Source organism: Ascaphus truei, unplaced genomic scaffold (assembly GCF_040206685.1).
Source record: "Ascaphus truei isolate aAscTru1 unplaced genomic scaffold, aAscTru1.hap1 HAP1_SCAFFOLD_81, whole genome shotgun sequence".
Classification (NCBI taxonomy): domain Eukaryota; kingdom Metazoa; phylum Chordata; class Amphibia; order Anura; family Ascaphidae; genus Ascaphus; species Ascaphus truei.
Window position 1 is genome coordinate 1,442,596 of NW_027457145.1, and position 11,131 is coordinate 1,453,726.

At 42.2% G+C, this 11,131-nt stretch overlaps 1 long non-coding RNA gene across 1 annotated transcript; it reads right to left on the minus strand.

The window, feature by feature from the left end:
- Window positions 1–476: 476 nt before the first annotated feature.
- On the minus strand, window positions 477–2,924 carry LOC142486305 (uncharacterized). The gene is made up of 2 exons (XR_012798892.1): window positions 1,831–2,924; window positions 477–1,000 (listed from the first exon to the last, which is right to left on the minus strand). It is a non-coding gene; the product is annotated as an uncharacterized LOC142486305 (long non-coding RNA).
- Window positions 2,925–11,131: the final 8,207 nt, after the last annotated feature.

Consider the following 11,131-nt stretch of genomic DNA (forward strand, 5'->3'; position numbering starts at 1 on the left):
CACGGATATAGTGGATCCGGATGCAGTATTAAGACAAGAATAAAAGAATAAAACACGATATTAGTGTATCATGTCCACATTGGGGGATTGGGGGGAAAAAAAGGGGAGGGGGGGAGTGGGAAGGGGGAGTAGGGGGCTGGGGTAGGAGTGGACGGTGGTGGGATGGATGGTGGGTTCCCACTAACTAATCACAGAATACATAGAATATATGGATCCAGTGACTCACACGGGCTTGTGTGGTGTCTCTCCCTCAACGCTGACTGGTGTGGGTAAATACAGACTCATATACTGGAGTCTCAGATATACATTAAACTCACACGGCCTGATGTGAGTCCTTGCCCTCAGAGGGTAATGTCCTGTATGGATGGTGTCCTGTTGTTTCAGCAGAGTTGTCCCCCGATGGGTGTGGTGTGTGAGTGTCTCCTCTCCCCGTATCCCAAATGACCAAAAAGCAATGTGCAAACCAAAAGTCAAAATGAATTAAAAGGTCTTTAATGGGTTAACAGTGAAGACATGTGCATACACTATGCATACATGTTGTGGTGCTTAAAAGGTATAAAACAATATGACACGATAACACAACGAACTAAACAGTATGTGATGTACTGAAGCAAACACAAAAAAGGACTCTCACACTAAACGAATATACAAAATCACTTGCCCAGCATCATCCGCTCAGAGCACTCCTGCACGATCTCCTCCTCCGTTTTTTGCTCCAACTGGCGCGTCCGGCAGCGGAACCGGAAAGGGGGATCTAAACCGGATGTCCTGCAGTGTGCTGGGTCCCTCTGTCAATGAGCTCCGGCAGGGAACTACGCGTTTCGCAATAAGCTTCGTCAGGTTCCTGCCGGATGCTCATTGTGTGCTGCATTTATAGGTGCCCCCATTAGTTTAATTGGAGAAACACCTGGATTAAGGGCATGGTTTAAATTTAGACGGTTATATCTCTTTATAGGAGCTACCTTTGGAAGCCCCTAATGTCAGGGATAGTGAGATGTGCCTGTAAATATAAATAATGGGTTAGATAAGCATATATTAAAATTAGATAAGCATATATTAAAATAAATCAATACATTATAAAAACTACATTTTAAAAAATACTTAGAGATGATCATTGTATTTGTCCTTAGAAGCATTTTAAGTTTAATAAAAAACGGTGGAAATTGGAATTTGATTGGGGTATTTGTGTGATTTGGAATCTTTTAGTTCCTCCGTGTGCAGTATTTTTAAAACCATTCTCTGTTGGTTAAAATCTTTACATATGTAATACAATAGTGCCACCATGTGGCTGGATGTGAAAATTACCTCAACACTGTCATAACCTAATGGTAAAAGTTAAGCAATCTTGGTAGTGTGGCACACATCCCTTTAAAGTAACTTAAAAATGTGCCAGAGTGTATTACAGCAAAAAATATATTTATGTGACAAAAGTTATAACGAATTACATATTTGACGGAAAAAATATAATATTATTATTATCAAGATGGTTAAAAAACCTTACTGTTTATAGCCACTACATCTGACATAAGGGTAGAACAACCTAGGCACCCAAAATCTTGGTTTCCTCATTCAGCTATCTAAAATGTACCACTCAATATCTCCGTGTTAGTTAAAAGATATTTCAAATGCTGCCACCAAGTGGCCGCATATCGAAATTGCTACTTCAAAACCCTAATATTATCTCTACCACACTGTGGATAGTGCGGTATTCAGTTAAGTGTAGAGTCATTGTTTAAAATATATTGCAAAAGTATATTCCAGCGGATGACGAGAGTATATCAAATATGCATGAGCATGGGTTTACACAGACATTTGATATTAGAAAAATACTTGTATAGGTGATTTCGACGCGGAGCTCTCATGTGGTGAAAAAGTTCAAAATGTTCAAAACGTATAGTCCAGATTCTTCATAACTCCTTTCTAACTTCAATTCATGTTGCAGAGGTTGTCGCGATGGTATGCATCATTTCTGGTCCTCAAGGGTTGGTTCGAGGTAGATTCATATTTGGGACGTGCGCCCTATTGGAGATTGGAGAGGAAGTGGATCAGTGTGTGTTAAAACAAAGAGGTAGATGTAAATGAAATTTAATAAAATAAAATAGTAGATGTTATAGAATAGTAGATGTTTATAAAATATTAAAAAATAAAAGTTGTTTAAAAATTGTTTACAAATGGGGGATTTGGAGCAGATTGATGGGTGTTCAGAGAAAGGCTGCAATGTCTATCTCTACATTGAGGCCTGTGGGTACCAGGCTTTTCAATTTGTAGATCCAAAACGTTTCTTTTCTTGATAGAGATGTCAGTCTGTCGCCTCCCCTCCAATGTGGGGGGACTACTTCAATGCCCCTAAATTCAAGGCCCGACGGATCTCCTTGGTGATGTAGTGCGAAATGCTTAGAGACACTATGTGTCATTAGTTTCCGTCTGATATTCCCTTATATTCCCGTATATTCGTTTAGTGTGAGAGTCCTTTTTTGTGTTTGCTTCAGTACATCACATTGTGTTATCGTGTCATATATTGTTTTATACCTTTTAAGCACCACAACATGTATGCATAGTGTATGCACATGTCTTCACTGTTAACCCATTAAAGACCTTTTAATTCATTTTGACTTTTGGTTTGCACATTTCTTTTTGGTCATTTGGGATACGGGGAGAGGAGACACTCACACACCACACCCATCGGGGGACAACTCTGCTGAAACAACAGGACACCATCCATACAGGACATTACCCTCTGAGGGCAAGGACTCACATCAGGCCGTGTGAGTTTAATGTATATCTGAGACTCCAGTATATGAGTCTGTATTTACCCACACCAGTCAGCGTTGAGGGAGAGACACCACACAAGCCCGTGTGAGTCACTGGATCCATATATTCTATGCATTCTGTGATTAGTTAGTGGGAACCCACCATCCATCCCACAACCGTCCACTCCTACCCCACCCCTCTACTCCCCCTTCCCACTCCCCCCCTCCCCTTTTTTTCCCCCCAATCCCCCAATGTGGACATGATACACTAATATCGTGTTTTATTCTTTTATTCTTGTCTTAATACTGCATCCGGATCCACTATATCCGTGAAGTCCACGAGGTTCGCGCTGACCATCTTCACACCACTACTGCCACGCTGAGAAGGACACGGGATTCCCTTCTCCAAGGTCAAGCAGCAACCACAAAATCAACTAAAAGGGCCAGTATATGTTTTTCTACACACCCTTTTGCACCACAAACACCAAAATCATATTTTATATTTTATCATTTTTTAACAGAGTAAGGCGTTACAACAACTTTTTAAGCCACAAAATGTAGGGAGCGCCCCAGTCCAAATAACCTCCAGACTTCTCTAATCCCATCCTGGTGGCAGCAACCCACATTAGAAATCTCAACATGGAAGTAGCAACCATAGAGATAGAAGATATGGTCGAAATCAAGGAGAGTGTTTTCACAAAAAGAATTTTTAGAAGTAACAACATAGAGAACAAAATGAGAGAAATTGAGTCAGCGGAAATGGGAGACTTAGAAACAATAAATAATGAATTCGATAAACTAGAGAATTTACTTAAGAAGGAGACCAAAAAGGTCTGGGACAAAGTCTACCTAGAAAAATACATTGACATCAAACGTATTCCTAGGGGTTTACGGTTTGATAAAAAATCATCCTTTGAATTAGCAGATGTAGAATACAATGTACAATGGGAGGAAGCTATGGATGCCTGTTCATTCACTTTAATGAAACTTATCATTAAACACCATACAAAGACACTAATAGAAATTGACCGAGAAGTCACACTAATTCAGAAAAGATTAGAAACCTCTATAGATAATCCCACCTTCATAAGTAGGGACAGAAAACTAGCGGATGAAATAGACGCCATAGAAAAAAACCTGATAGAGTCAAAGAACAAAAAATTCAGACGAGACGAGGAAGATTATGTAGTGGGGTCAAACCCCAAATGGCAACGGATCTCACTAGTCCCACCTAGCACCCCAAGGGATAGGAAAATGTTCGAATATAGGAGTAGAGAAGATAGTAATAAAAACCAGAATTCAAGATCCAACACATTAAGCTATCCAACGAATCCAGAGAGGCATAAAAACTATCCCAAATATGAAAACAATAAGAATGTATCATTTAATAAAGAGGCTAGACAAATTCCACCAAGAAGGCAGGAGGCGGGTGCCCTAGAAACCCCTAGAGAGAATAAAGAAACTAAAACGCACACTATTGAAGACACAGGAAGCCACAAAAGGGACGAGGCAAAGAAAAATGATAGAGACAGAGAAGAACATTGGCAGGACAATAAATACTATTCTAAAGCAAAAGAGTATCACGAAAGGTATCACACTGCTAAGCCAACAACATAACTACAGAACTAGATCACCACTTGAACGCCGTGATAACAGGTATGAGAAAGAAAGGAGCAGAGATAGGGACCACAGATCACCTTACAAACACTATGGGTCAAATCGGGAATACAGAGAGAGACGCTATGAGAGAGAAGAAAGCCAAAGGAGACACTACCGGTCACCCCACAAACAATATAGGGACCAGAGCCCAAGACGGGAACGCAAATCACCTTACAGGGAACAGAGGCAAACATACAGAGAAAGACATGATAAGGAGCAAGGTCACGTGAGAGAACAACGATCACCCAGACCACATACAGGTCATTTTTTAGAACAGGCCCAAGTAGCAAAACCACCACCAATAGCCACCCAGAATCGCACTCTAGTGGTAGAAGAACAGAAAGAAATAGAAACACCAAACACAAAACTCAGAAAAAGACCACACGAGGAAAGCGGGGAGGAAGAAGGACACAGGAAAAGAGCAGCGATGTAAACAATACTGCACCGACACACTTTATTCGAGCAAATACCCGGTATGTACCTGGCAGATACCTGGAATGCGCCGCTCCTCACCTCTGACAAGCCCCGTTGCATTTGCCTTCCCAGCCTGGGTTCATGCCTGGCTGATGGGCGGCTGATCTGTTAAATGATAATGATTAGGATTTAATAGGCTGCAATGCTTCGCGTGTCTACCAGATGACATAAATTCATGAATTGTAATGCAGTATATATATATGTACTGTTCAGTATTGCAGCCAGCGGGAATAAAATGCTTCAATCCCTGCTGGAAAATAACTCAATGCACTCGGGCAGAAAACAGTCACAAACCTCAATACACCCGGGTATACCCAAATTCGTGGGACTAGCCGAGCTCGAATAAAGTGTGTCGCCAGTGTATATTTAATCTAAGTAAAAAAGAACTCAACATAGATGAATGTAAGCTTATAAAAAAGGGGCTGAATTTCGCGCCAGTTGCTAAGGCGAATAGTTTTAATCTGTATATAGACGCACACAAATACATCAGACAGCTTACGCTTAAAAAAAAAATTCTTTCCAAAGACGCACAAACTAGGGAGATAGTAAGTAATGATACGAACATAAACATAGAGAGTGATTTTAAACATTCAAATCTTAAAAACAAGTCCAAATTCTATCCTAGCTGGGCAAAAGGCCATAATCTAGAAGTGTTCCACCAAAAAATCCAGGAAGACTTTGACAAACTGACCTCAGGTACGACAAAGATAACGAAGAACAATTTAACACTAAAAGAGAAAATCGCTTTGCAAAACTTAGAGAAAGATAAGGATATCATATTCAAACAAGCAGACAAAGGGGGGGGGGGGGGTTGTCATTATGGACACTGAATATTATAAGGGAGAAGCAGAGAGGATATTATCTGACGACATCACCTATGCACGTCTTAAGACGAATCCGCATAAAGAATTCTGTATAGAATTCCTCACCCTACTAGACAAAGGCAGTACAACAGGAGTCCTAAATGAAAAAGAATACGACTATTTAAATATAAAATTCCCAGTTATGCCGATATTTTATTTTTTACCCAAAATACATAAGGATATTAAAGCACCACCAGGGAGACCCATCATCTCTGGGATAGGCTCACTCACGTCGCGACTATCGGAATATATAGATGGTTTTCTACAACCATATGTTGCGGAGATGCGGTCCTATCTAAGAGATACCACGCAAATTCTTAATGTATTAGAACAGGTAATTTGGCAAGATGACTACAAAATCTGCACTTGTGATGTAACTTCATTATACACATCCATAAAACACGACGATGGAATTGAAGCCATCAATAGGACATTAACAAAAGACCCAACTGTTAAAATAGAACAAAGACGCTTCATTTTAGAAAGTATCAATTTTATTCTGAAGCATAACCTTTTTAAATTTGATGGAACATATTTCCTACAAAAATGTGGCACAGCGATGAGTACGAAATTCGCACCAAGTTATGCCAATCTGTTCATGGACAATTGGGAGACTGATACCATCTGGTCAGAGCATGAATTTGGTGCGGATCTCGTGCTATGGCGAAGATACATCGATGATGTGTTTTTCATCTGGAAAGGTAGTAGTGAAAACTTGAACCATTTCTTAAACTATATTAATACTAATGAGAGGAACTTGGCTTTTACAACTTGCATAGGAAATAACACGGTAGACTTCTTAGACCTTACTATTTACATAGAAGACACCAAACTAAAGACTAAAACTTTCTTCAAAAAAGTGGACTGTAACAACTACCTACTTAACACTAGCTGCCACCACAAAAAATGGTTAAAGAACATACCCCCAGGACAGTTTCGTCGAATTAGGAGAAACTGTAGCGATGACCATATTTATAGGGAACAATCCAATATTCTTAAGAAGCGTTTCATTGCTAAAAACTATGATAACGATAAGATGGATATAGCAATAAGAGAAAAGTAGGGGAGCTCGAACGTAGTGAAATCCTTAAAACTAATCCACCTAAGCCCAAAGAAGAGTTCAGCATCGCTTTCTTAACACAGTTTAGTCAGGATGCAGGAAGCATACAACAGATCCTGAATAAACACTGGCATCTCCTACAGGGAGACCCCACCCTGAAAGAGTACCTCCCAGAAAAACCGAAAGTCATCTATAAAAGGGCAGATAACATCAAAAGAAAGTTAGCACCAAGCCTCTTTAGAATGGAGAATAGAACAACAGGCCAGGACTCAAACTGGCTACAAACAGCCAAAGGTTTCCATAGATGTAATACATGCAAAGCATGCAAACAGGGAAGTAAGGAAACAATTCAGTTCAGCTCTAATACAACAGGAGAACAGTTCAAAACCGGCAGCTTCATTAATTGCAAATCAGAATTCGTAGTCTACCTTTTAAACTGCCCCTGTGGACTCTAATATGTAGGGCGCACCAGTCGACCCCTGCGGGTGCGTATTTTGGAACACCTAGGGAATATCAGACGGAAACTAATGACACATAGTGTCTCTAAGCATTTCGCACTACATCACCAAGGAGATCCGTCGGGCCTTGAATTTAGGGGCATTGAAGTAGTCCCCCCACATTGGAGGGGAGGCGACAGACTGACATCTCTATCAAGAAAAGAAACGTTTTGGATCTACAAATTGAAAAGCCTGGTACCCACAGGCCTCAATGTAGAGATAGACATTGCAGCCTTTCTCTGAACACCCATCAATCTGCTCCAAATCCCCCATTTTTAAACAATTTTTAAACAACTTTTATTTTTTAATATTTTATAAACATCTACTATTCTATAACATCTACTATTTTATTTTATTAAATTTCATTTACATCTACCTCTTTGTTTTAACACACACTGATCCACTTCCTCTCCAATCTCCAATAGGGCGCACGTCCCAAATATGAATCTACCTCGAACCAACCCTTGAGGACCAGAAATGATGCATACCATCGCGACAACCTCTGCAACATGAATTGAAGTTAGAAAGGAGTTATGAAGAATCTGGACTATACGTTTTGAACATTTTCACCACATGAGAGCTCCGCGTCGAAATCACCTATACAAGTATTTTTCTAATATCAAATGTCTGTGTAAACCCATGCTCATGCATATTTGATATACTCTCGTCATCTGCTGGAATATACTTTTGCAATATATTTTAAACAATGACTCTACACTTAACTGAATACCGCACTATCCACAGTGTGGTAGAGATAATATTAGGGTTTTGAAGTAGCAATTTCGATATGCGGCCACTTGGTGGCAGCATTGTATTACAAATGAAATATCTTTTAACTAACACGGAGATATTGAGTGGTACATTTTAGATAGCTGAATGAGGAAACCAAGATTTTGGGTGCCTAGGTTGTTTTACCCTTATGTCAGATGTAGTGGCTATAAACAGTAAGGTTTTTTAACCATCTTGATAATAATAATATTATATTTTTTCCGTCAAATATGTAATTCGTTATAACTTTTGTCACATAAATATATTTTTTGCTGTAATACACTCTGGCACATTTTTAAGTTACTTTAAAGGGATGTGTGCCACACTACCAAGATTGCTTAACTTTTACCATTAGGTTATGACAGTGTTGAGGTAATTTTCACATCCAGCCACATGGTGGCACTATTGTATTACATATGTAAAGATTTTAACCAACAGAGAATGGTTTTAAAAATACTGCACACGGAGGAACTAAAAGATTCCAAATCACACAAATACCCCAATCAAATTCCAATTTCCACCGTTTTTTATTAAACTTAAAATGCTTCTAAGGACAAATACAATGATCATCTCTAAGTATTTTTTAAAATGTCGTTTTTATAATGTATTGATTTATTTTAATATATGCTTATCTAATTTTAATATATGCTTATCTAACCCATTATTTATATTTACAGGCACATCTCACTATCCCTGACATTAGGGGCTACCAAAGGTAGCTCCTATAAAGAGATATAACCGTCTAAATTTAAACCATGCCCTTAATCCAGGTGTTTCTCCAATTAAACTAATGGGGGCACCTATAAATGCAGCACACAATGAGCATCCGGCAGGAACCTGACGAAGCTTATTGCGAAACGCGTAGTTCCCTGCCGGAGCTCATTGACAGAGGGACCCAGCACACTGCAGGACATCCGGTTCAGATCCCCCTTTCCGGTTCCGCTGCCGGACGCGCCAGTTGGAGCAAAAAACGGAGGAGGAGATCGTGCAGGAGTGCTCTGAGCGGATGATGCTGGGCAAGTGATTTTGTATATTCGTTTAGTGTGAGAGTCCTTTTTTGTGTTTGCTTCAGTACATCACATACTGTTTAGTTCATTGTGTTATCGTGTCATATATTGTTTTATACCTTTTAAGCACCACAACATGTATGCATAGTGTATGCACATGTCTTCACTGTTAACCCATTAAAGACCTTTTAATTCATTTTGACTTTTGGTTTGCACATTGCTTTTTGGTCATTTGGGATACGGGGAGAGGAGACACTCACACACCACACCCATCGGGGGACAACTCTGCTGAAACAACAGGACACCATCCATACAGGACATTACCCTCTGAGGGCAAGGACTCACATCAGGCCGTGTGAGTTTAATGTATATCTGAGACTCCAGTATATGAGTCTGTATTTACCCACACCAGTCAGCGTTGAGGGAGAGACACCACACAAGCCCATGTGAGTCACTGGATCCATATATTCTATGTATTCTGTGATTAGTTAGTGGGAACCCACCATCCATCCCACCACCGTCCACTCCTACCCCACCCCCCTACTCCCCCTTCCCACTCCCCCCCTCCCCTTTTTTTCCCCCCAATCCCCCAATGTGGACATGATACACTAATATCGTGTTTTATTCTTTTATTCTTGTCTTAATACTGCATCCGGATTCACTATATCCGTGAGGTCCACGAGGTTCGCGCTGACCATCTTCACACCACTACTGCCACGCTGAGAAGGACACGGGATTCCCTTCTCCAAGGTCAAGCAGCAACCACAAAATCAACTAAAAGGGCCAGTATATGTTTTTCTACACACCCTTTTGCACCACAAACACCAAAATCATATTTTATATTTTATCATTTTTTAACAGAGTAAGGCGTTACAACAACTTTTTAAGCCACAAAATTTAGGGAGCGCCCCAGTCCAAATAACCTCCGTGTTAGTGACTGACTGGGGTGACTGACTGGGGTGACACACACACACACACTCTCCCATGCATGCATGCACACACATACACACACTCTCCCATGCATGCACATGCACACACACACACACACACACACACACACACACACACACACACACACACACACACGACAGGGGGTAGAAGAGGAAAGGCCGCACGACCGAGCACCACCACTGACCCGCTCGCTCCCCCCCCACCCCCGCGACCATCTCCCGCCCTGCGCGGACAGCCACGGGACAGTGGAGAAGCGGAGACAAAGTAGGTAAGGGGGGAAAACCCCCGCTATCATCTCCAGCCCCGCGCGGGGATCAGGCGAAGCGGCGCGGGAAGCCGGGGTAAGCGGGGAACACCCCCACTACCATCACCCGCCCCCCAAGGGTATCGCGGGAAGCCGGGGTAAGTGGGGAAGCCCCCCACTACCATCACCCGCCCCCCAAGGGTATCGCGGGGAACATCCCCACTACCATCACCAGCCCCGCGCGGGTATCGCGGGAAGCCGGGGAACACCCACTACCATCACCCAGGGATCGGGGGAGGCCGGGGGGGGGGGGGGAGAAGGGGGGGGACACCTCTGCCCCGCGCGGGAAGCTGGGGTAAGCGGGGGCCGGGGAGAGAAGGGGGAACACCCACGCTACCATATCCAGCCACGCGCGGGTATCGGGGGTTGGGGGGAGAAAGGGGGAACTGCAGGAGGCAGGGAAGGAGCAGAGGGGATGGAGGATTGGAGAGTACTTACGCTCGTACTCTCCAACAGATCTCCGGCCAGAAAAAATGGCCATACGTTGGGGGCCGGCTCATATAGAGCCTGGCCGCGCGCCCACAAAGCCTGGGAGCGCGCGCCAATCAGCAGTCAGGTAGGGGGAGTTTTTTTTTTTGTTTTGTTTCAGGCAGCTAGAGCGGGAAAATTTCAGCGCGAGCAGGGAAATTTAAAAAAATAAACACGTGTGCTGCTTGGGCCAATATTTACTCGCCCAGGGGTTAAATCCACCCGCCCCGGGCGTGTAAATGTATAGGATTGTCGAACACTGTATATATATATATATGTGTGTGTGCGTGTGCGTGTGCGTGTGCTTGTGTGTGTGTGTATGTGTGTGTG